Source organism: Jatropha curcas, chromosome 6 (assembly GCF_041381405.1).
Source record: "Jatropha curcas cultivar XTBG-Jc1 chromosome 6, XTBG_Jcur_1.0, whole genome shotgun sequence".
Lineage (NCBI taxonomy): Eukaryota > Viridiplantae > Streptophyta > Magnoliopsida > Malpighiales > Euphorbiaceae > Jatropha > Jatropha curcas.
The window spans coordinates 23,768,054-23,778,467 of NC_143156.1; positions in this window are offsets into that span (position 1 = coordinate 23,768,054).

The window sequence follows — 10,414 nt, forward strand, 5'->3', positions numbered from 1 at the left end:
TGATGTGCTTTTTCTGTCATCTACATAACCAGCCCAATCACTATTAGTAAAGGCAGAAAATTCATTACTTTTTCTCTTCTCATACCTGATGCCATGGTTGATTGTGCCTTGTATATATCTTAGCACTCTTTGTTGCTCCAAGATGATGCTTACTTGGACTATGCATGAACCTTGATAAGAAACTGATAGTAAACATGATATTCAGTCTTGTATGAGTGAGATACATCAGTCCTCTCATCATGCTTCTAAAATCCTTCCCATTTGCCTTTTAAATTCCATCATCCAATGAGAACTTATCATTTGTGTTAAGTGGAGTCTTGACAACATTGCAATTGGCCATCCCTAACCTCTTTAAGAGATTAGTAGCATATTTTCTTTGAAAAATAAAAATTCCATTTCCATCTTGCACAACTTCGATCCCCAAAAGTAATGTAACAAACCCAAATCAGACATCTCAAAGCTTTTCATCATTGAGTCCTTAAAATCTTTCATCATTTTAATTGAGTTCCCAGTATATATCATATTATCAACATAAAAACAAACCGCTAAGAACTCATCCCCACAAGTTTTAACATACAAAGTAGGCTCATTTACACTCTTTTCAAAAATATTATGTGAAAAATGACCATCAATTTTGCTATACCAAGCTCTTGGAGCTTGTTTGAGCCCGTAGAGTGTTTTATGCAACTTATAAACTTTATGCTCCATTCCCTTTTTCTCAAAGCCTTTAGTTTGTTTTACATACACATTTTCAAGTAAATCTCCATTAAGAAATGTTGATTTAATGTCAAGTTGGTACACTAGCCAACTAAAATGAGTTGCAAGTGCTAAAATCATTCTCATCGTATCAAATCTTGCAATCGGAACATAAGTTTTACAGAAATCGGTGCTTAGAATTTGAAAATATCCTTTCACCACCAAACATGCCTTATTCCTTTGCAAGGATCCATTGGGATTGAATTTTGACTTGTATATCCACTTTAAGTCAATTGCTTCTTTACTAGAAGGTAAATCCACCAAGCTCCACGTGTTGTTCTTTTCAATGGCAGCAATCTCTTCTTCCATGGCTTTCACCCATTCTTCTTTTTCATTTGCATCTTCAAAACAAGTGGGTTCTATTGCAAAATAAGCGAATTCACATGAAGTGTAAACATTAGACAAACTTCGTACCTTCCTTGGTGGTGAATCTGTAGTAGAGTATATTGTAGGAGAATCAGGCATAAAAGAGATGGTCGTTCCTGGGTTAGATTAAAATTTCACAAGTGTGAAAGCTGGGGTTCCTCCATTATCATCAAAATTCTAGCCTTCTTCTTCATTAAAATGGACATCATGGCTAATAATGATTTTTTTAGTGATAGGATTGAACAACCTGTAACCTTTTGTCTCCTCACTATATCCAACAAAGATGCATTTGCTGCACTTTCATCTAACTTCTTCCGCAATTCTGATGGAATCAAGGCATATGCAATATAACCAAAAATCCTTAAGTGACTTACACTTGGTTTCTTTCCTTTTCAGGCTTCATATGGAGTCTTTTCTTTGACAATTTTTGTTGGAAAGCGATTAAGCACATACATAGCTGTTGCTACAGCTTCAACCTAGAATATTGTAGGTAGGCCCTTGTCTTTTAACATACTCCTAACAGCCTCAATAACAATTCTGTTCTTTCGCTCTACGACAACATTTTGTTATGGCCTATAACTTATCTTAAGCTGTCTTTATATTTAATTACTTCTGCAAAGTAAGTTGAACTCTTGGGATGTGAACTCACTTCCACAATTAGTATGCAAAGTCTTAATTGAATGATCAGATTGCTTCTTTACAAGTGTCTTAAATTGCTTTGAAAACTTCAAATGCCTTAAATTTCTCCTTCAAAAAATACACCAAAGTCATCCTTGAAAATTCTTCAATAAAAGGAGAATATATTTACTCTCTTTTAAAGAAGGAGTTTGCATAGGCCCATAGATGTCTGCATGTACCAGCAATAAAGGGCTGGTGGCTCTCTAAGCAATGCCTTCAGGAAACTTGTTTCAGTGTTGCTTCCCCGAAATACATGCTTCACAAGTTCCCTTATTTAGTTGCACCATTGGAAGACCCAACACCATGTTCTCTTTATGCAACAACTGCAACCCGGACAAATTAAAATGGCCATATCTTCTATGCCATGGCATAGAATCTTCAGTTGAAACTTGAGAAGCATTCAGGTTAATTTGTGAAAGAATGATAGGAAACATCTTGTTAGTTGTCATCTTTGATGTATAAATTAAAGTCATGCTTCTCTTCTCAAAAATCATACATTCATTATTATCAAACACAACATAGTACCCTTTTTTAAGCAAGGGACCCAAACTTAAGAGATTTTTAGCCAATCTAGGAACATACATAACATCATGAATATGTTTCCTACCAAATTTAGAATTGACAGCAATGACACCTAAGCCGCACATGTACTTTATCATTGTTTCCCATTGTAACTTATGTCTTAAGCATCTCATCAAGTTTCACAAAATATTCTTTTTTTCCAATCATGTGATTGTTGCACCCACTATCTAAATACTATGCATCTTCACATACACCAACATCAGCAGACAAGCATGCAACAAATAAATTATCATCAAGTGCTTACGGTTCTTCAACATAATTTACTTGCCCTTTTGATCCATAATCTCCAGCAATATGGCCATAATTTTTGCATTTGTAATATTGAATAACATATTTATTTTCATCAGATTTGTTCTTGTACTAGCAATCTTTATCTACATGATTTGTTCGACCATAATGAGAACAAGCTGAAGAGTTTGCATTATTATCTCCATTATAGTTTCTGCCATTACCTCTTCCAAGACTTGAAATTCTACGACCTCGACCCCAACCGCGACCGCAACCACGACCCCTTCCTCTATTATTTTCACCTCTTCCTGAGCTTTCTGAATTCCTCTTCAAATCAACTCTTGATTGAAAGGCATGCTCTAAGGAAGTTTCAACTCCTCTATTTATGCGTTGGTGATGCGATTGAAGTGTGTTCATGAGTTCAACTTGTGAATAATCTGACAAGTCCTTTGACTCTTCAATGGTAGCAATGGCATGATCGAATTTAGATGGAAGGGATCTTAGTACTTTCTCCACAACCTTCTTTTCAGTTAATTCTTCTTAAAGAGAACGAATTTGGTTGACAATTGAAGAGACTCTTGCAAAGAGACCTTTCATTGTTTCAGATGGTTGCATTTGTAAATTCTCGAATTCTAGTCGTAAAGACTACAACTTTACCGTGACAACTTTACTTGAGCCTTGATATTCTTCATACAACAGGTCCCATGCTTCTTTCTAAGTAGTTACACCCATAACTTGCGGAAATATCACTTCATCTAAACCTTGATGAATCATGAACAAGGCTTTTGCATCTTTCCTTTGCTTCTCTTTTAACTCATTTCGTTGCCATCGTCGGTCGAGTTGCTTGCTCTGGGTTTGTGAGTTCTGAAATATCTCTCTCAACTAACTCCCACAAATCTTGTGATCTGAAAAGAGTTTTCATTTTCACATACCAAAATTGATAATTAGTACCATTGAACATTGGAATATTTGGAGCTAATGTTGAATGATTCTTACTGGCAGCCATATTCACTCACACTCTCTATTTAAACCAACTGAGGCCCTTATAGCACTTGTTGAAAGGGATAATAAAGACAACTTAAATTTTGAAAGTAGAATTCTTATTGAACTAAAATTCTGTACTCACATTACATACTTAAATAGATTCTTAAAACAACCACATTCCCATAACTTGACACAGATATGGGTGTACAAACAGCTGAATAAAGAAGATGAGAATGTTTTCGTATATATTAAGATACAAAACTGCTAACTATTTATAATCAAAATACAAATAACTTGCTTTCCTATAACTAAGGAAAACTATAAACAGAAGAATCAAATATCTACACAGATCACGTTAATTACAATTTGAATAAGTCTTCAACTGCATCATTTACTTTGACCACGGAACTAATCTCTCAACAGCCCTCCTCAAGCTGAAGACGATAAAGACACAAGTCGAAGCTTGTCCCGATGTTTCAAAAACAACCGAGACCCCAAAGGTTTGGTCATTATATCAGCAAGCTGGTCCTGTCCTGAGATAAACTTGACTTGAACACGTTTTTGCTGCACCTACTCCCTAACAAAATGAAAGTCAAGCTCGATATGTTTGGTTCGAGCATGGAAGACAGGATTCGATGTCAAGTAAATTGCACCAATGTTATCACACCACAATGTAGCTGGTGAAACATTATATCCAAGTTCGGATAGTAAGGATAACAACCACATAACTTCAGAAGTAGCATGCGCAATAGAACGATACTCACTTTCTGTTGAGGACCGTGAAACAGTAGATTGTTTCTTAGATGACCATGAAATTAAATTGGTTCCCAAATAAATGGCATAACCAGATGTCGATTTGCGATCATCAGGGCAGCCGGCCCAATCACTGTCTGAAAAACACTGTAAATTAATTGGAGAGGTGCTGGAAAAATAAAGACCCATAGTGGCGGTCCCCTGTAAATAACGTAGTAAGCGTTTGGCAGCAACCCAATGCTCCTAGGTTGGTTGGTGCATGAACTGGGCAAGTTTGTTCACTGTAAATGATACATCAGGCCTGGTGAGTGTAATATATTGCAAGGAACCAACCAAATGTCTATAAGATTCACCGTCAAGCATGAGTTCTCCACTATGTTTCGATAACTGAACATTTGTAGCCATGGGAGTAATAGTAGGCTTGCTATCAGACATATTAAATTGATGCAATAGATCCCGAATATATTTCTGTTGGGATAAAACAATACCATCTGGTGTTGGAAGAACTTCAATACCCAAAAAATAATGTAGACTGCCAAGGTCCTTAACAGGAAATGCTTGTTGTAATGATTGAAGAAAAGTGTTGAGCTTGCTAGAGTCTGAGCATGTGAGCAAAATATCATCCACATAAATTAAGATAAAGCAATATATATTACCCTCTTTATAAATGAATAAGGAAGTATCAGCTTTGGAAGCTTGAAAACCAAGCTGAAGCAGAAAATTGCTCAATCTTTGAAACCACGCTCGCGGTGCCTGCCGGAGGCCATACAAAGATTTCTGGAGCTTGCACACATAATCAGGATGAGCTGAATCAATAAATCCAGATGGTTGAGCCATATATATGTCTTCTTCAAGATATCCATGCAAGAATGCATTGGATATATCCAGTTGCCAAACCTGCCATTTGGAAACAGTAGCAATAGACAACACAGTTCGAATTGTTGTGGCCTTAACCACTGGACTGAAGGTCTCATTGTAATCTACACCAGGTTGTTGAGAGAACCCCTTTGCAACCAATCGCGCCTTATAGTGCTCAATATCTCCATTGGCTTTCCGTTTTATTCGAAACAACCATTTGTTGCCAATAATGTTTGTATTAGGGGGACAAGTAACTAGCTGCCATGTTTGGTTTTGTAGGAGAGCATTAATTTCACTTTCCATGGCCTGTCGCCATTGGAGAAGCGGTTGAGCTTGAAGATAAGTTTTAGGCTCATGTGTCAAATAATCCAGCTTAACAGTAGAAATTAAAGCTTGACGTTTCTGCCTTGTTGAATCACGCAATTGCATTGGATGAGTGTGAAGAGGTTGTTGTTGCGGGAAGTGAGAGGAGAGATCAACAACAAGATCAATTGCTGATTGGGGGTTATAAGGAACAATTTGGTTGTTTGAAGAAGCAGGTGATGGCAAAATATTGTTGTTTGCTGGTGTAGATAATGAGTCATGGGTGGAGTCACTGTTTGTTGAAGGTTGGGAGTCTGTGGAAGGTAGTGTATTAGATAAGATCATACCTGATGAGTCATCCGGAGGATCCAAGTGATGAGGTAGCTGATTTGAAATTGACAACCACGGTGTAGGACGACTAGAAGGACTCGCATTTGATGATAAAGTAGACCCAAGAAACCTAGAGACATCAAACTTTACATGACGAGCTAAATAGACACGTTTGGACAGAGGTTCAAGACAACGATGAGCATAATGGGACGGACTGGTTCCTAAATAGATACAAGGAATTGACCGAAAAGAAAATTTGTGGTGAGAGTATGGTCTAAGAAATGGATATATGGTGCATCCAAAAGGGTGTTGAGCAAGATAATTGGGTGGGGATTTATATAAACAAAGAAAAGGACTTTTGTTTTGAAGAACTGATGATGGCATAATATTAATAGAATTAACACTATGTTCAGCTGCATAATTCCAATATCTTAAAGGGAGTTTAGCATGAGAAAGAAATGTAAGAGTGGTGTCTATGACATGACGAATTTTTCTTTCTGCGGTTCCATTTTGCTCATGGGTATATGGACATGCTATCCTGTGAATTATCCTGTGAATTGTGTTTTCCATGCAAGGTAATTTGTGGATTTTAATTTAACTGAAAAAGAATGCTGGGCATTCGTGGGTTGGGAAGAAATTTGATTTGAAATATCAGCCATGGTTTTAGCTCTGATACCATGTACAAACAGCTGAATAAAGAAGATGAGAATGTTTTCGTATATATTAAGATACAAAACTGCTAACTATTTATAATCAAAATACAAATAACCTGCTTTCCTATAACTAAGGAAAACTATAAACAGAAGAATCAAATATCTACACAGATCACGTTAATTACAATTTGAATAAGTCTTCAACTGCATCATTTACTTTGACCACGGAACTAATCTCTCAACAATGGGAACTAACTTTGCTAAGCATATCCCTATAATATCTCAACTACTTGACACAAAATACTGCACTACTAACAGAATAATAACATTATATAATCGTGAATAAAAAATAAGACTTTGAAAAGAACTAAACTTGAATTATTTTCTAACAGTTTCCTGTTAGAGGAACTAATAGGTGATGATGATGTGGAGTTGCAAAAATGGATAGAGGAACTAATAGGCTGAATCTTGTTGAATCATTAGTAGACAATTGTATGTTGCAATTTTGACTCACTGTTAAAGAAAGTATAACTTTGTTTTGTAAAAGAAAGTAGCCACTAAAAATGTCTAATTCATAATTCTAAATTCTGTATCTGCTGCAAATGTTTTCTTTAGAATGTCTAATACTTCTTTATGATTTTCTTTTCATTTTTTTATATCTGGCTTATTCTTCTTGTTTATTTATGCTTCTTTTCTTTTTCCAACACAAGTTATATTTGCCTTATGCTTGTTGAATTCCCTAGCTGGTTCTAGTTTTGGTTAAACCTTGGTAGGCCAGAACCCAGATGGTTATGCTTGTGGCTTGCCTTTAGCTAGCCTTGAGCTTAGACATTTTCTGGTTAAGTTTTGTTAAATACTTAATCGCAATATGTTATTTTTAATACAGTTAACAATATAAAATATTAATTAAAAAACATTATTTGTTTGTTCTTGGATACAACTTCTACAGTTAATAGCTTTGAAGAGGTCTAATTAGTTTTGCTTCTCCTTCTGTTTCTACTGACAGCCAATTCAATTGATATCAGCTTTGGGCTTTCTGTAGCATTCCGAAGTAATGTAAACCCATCAGAGTTGAGGCAGTTTTGAATAATTGAGCCCATCACATGATCCAAAATCACTAATTCATGTTATTTCTTTCAATAACTTTAAACAATTTGAATTTGGCATTCCCAATATAATTTTTCTCATAAACAATGAAGTGAATTTTTTTTTTATTAATATGGAGGTTGAATGGGTCGAAATAATATTACGGGTTACACAGTAAGAAGGACTCAAATTCAAGACCTACCACTTTTCACATAAATGAGAAAACCAGTCAGACCACAGTTGGTTGATAATAATTAAGTGAATTTTAAATTATTTAAATTTGATTTTATTCAAATTTAAAAATTTACATGTCTAATCATAATTTAAAATTTAAAAAACTATATCTATCTATATATTAAGAAATATACAGTTTAATATTTGACTCATATAATTTAATTAATTAAAATTTGCAAGATTCAATATGAATTATTTAAATATTTTTCTCATTCGAAATCGACTCAACCTTTTTGATGGATTGTGGTTGGACCAACCCCACCAGGAAATGGGTTGGATTTGGATGAGTATGGAATTTACTAAAAGGTACAGAGGTCCAACCTCAAAAGAAAAATGGAAATTGAAGGAAGTGTAGTTGGGTTGTGATGTAGTCTTTTGTTAGTGAACTTTAGCTTTAATGGACAAAATGCATTGAGAAGCTGCCTCAATTTTATCTTTCTAGCTTTGAATAGACACATCCCAATATCTAAAGTAAAGTTATATAGCTAGAGTACGTAACTTGCCTTCCTATTCTGCTTAAGGCCCACGAAACCCTAATGAATTGAAGCTTTCAGGTCAGTTTAAAGTTTAAAAAATATTTGAAAAGGGGAAGGAAACCTTTTTGGAGTGATAATCACCCATGTGCACTTTTATATAATTAAATTATTATTTTTTGATTTCATGAGCCCATGTTAAATTTATCTTGATTTGTCGAAAAAATAACCATTAACTTTAAGATTAAAAAATTATAAATAAAGAAAGATTATCGATTATAATTTAGTTCCACAAGTTTTTATTAATATCAATGGATAAGGTTAAATTGGACACTTACGTCGGGTGTGGCAATAAACTTTTAAGTAGTTTTTTAGTGTTTGAATCAGTTAAAATGCTACACGCTATTTTTTTATAGTGTTTGATTCATAGCGTTTGAACTAATTTTTAGAAATTAAGGCAACGTTTTGTGAAAAGTTAACCCGCATAATGTTTAACTTTAAGCGTTTCATGAAAAGCTACTTAAACAACTAATAGATATTAAAACAACTAATTTTACTAAATAAACCCTTAATAAATAAAACATTATTGTAATATCCACTAAACTCAGCATTAATTTCAATTTATTATAGTTTAGTCATCAAAATTTATTTTGTTAATATACTCTTAGTGACTTTAATAAAAAAAAATTGAAAAAAGTTGTGGGTTGTGGCTGAGTTGACAACGCAAACTGAGTATGAGGGAAGAACTTTTGAATTCGATCCCCGCTAAACGTGTTTGAAGGGAAGGCCGAAGAGCTCTAAATCGGTTGGTCCATGATAATAGGATTCGAATACCGGTGTTTTACACCAAAAAAAAAAATCTGAAAAAGAAATCTAACTTCACATATAAATGAATATATTATAAAACTACCCGTACTTCTAGAAGTATTAAAATTTCTCTTTTCTTTCTCAAAATATTTATAAATTGAATGGGACATTAAAATCAAATTAAAATAAAAAATATTTTCAATTAATTTCTTAGTAAAATCATATTCAAAAAGTTCCAATTACAACAAATTAGAATTCAATAATCAAAGTACCAAAAATTGAAATGTATTTAATTGTTATAAAAATCAATATATAAAAATCAATAAATGTTAAACTAATTATTTTTTATCCATAAACTATCTATATTAAAGTAATATGATTTTTTAAGAATGAAATCTAAGTCAGCAATTCAGTAAATTCACATATATACCACCAAAGTATCTCTTTTGAGTTAAATAGTAGAAGACTAAAATTTGTTTATGTTGAAATTGAATATAATAAAGAACAATATCTAAAATCTCTACAAACTTAGTTTGAAAATTATCCACAATTAATAAATTAAGAGAACTATGCACTTTTATGTGTTTTTCAATTCCCTAACAAATCCATGTTAGCTTTGTTGAGCTTTCTTCTTAATAATGATTATGAGCATCTAAGCATGGAAAAGGATGATGATTAGATGGGTAATGTGAAAAAAGTTATGTGAAATAGAAGCCTAATGATGTTTAATTAATCAAAAAGGTGGACAAGCTTGAAGCCAAACCTCATTTGAATTGCTCTTTCATCTTTTTTTTTTTTTAATCTATTTATATTTATATTTTTAAATGTTCTATATTTGGCAATAATTGATTATTCAAATTATTTTTAGATAAATGAATTACACTTCCAATTTAAATTATACTCTCTATTGTAATTACTCATTTTAATTATTTGTTTATACAATAAGTTGAATAATGAGAGGCAAATACTATTACTATCCATCAAATTGAAATTTAAAGGATAATTAATTGAGAGTAAGAAAGCTATTTTTGAAATGTAAAGAGATTTTCAATGTACAACAATGAAACTGTTGTTACATCAAGATAAAGAGTTTTCAAATTCATAATCATAATTATTTTATCCATTTTTTTACATTCATATACCTTTCATTTTCAAAATATTAATTACTCCATCTGTCTATAAGTTCTACTTTTTTTTTCATCCGTCCTAAATTATTGTCCTATTTCTTTTTTAAAAACGAATAATATTTAAATTTTACTATTTTATTCTCATAATATGATTCTTTATTAATAAATATAATAGTCAAACAACTACATTATTATT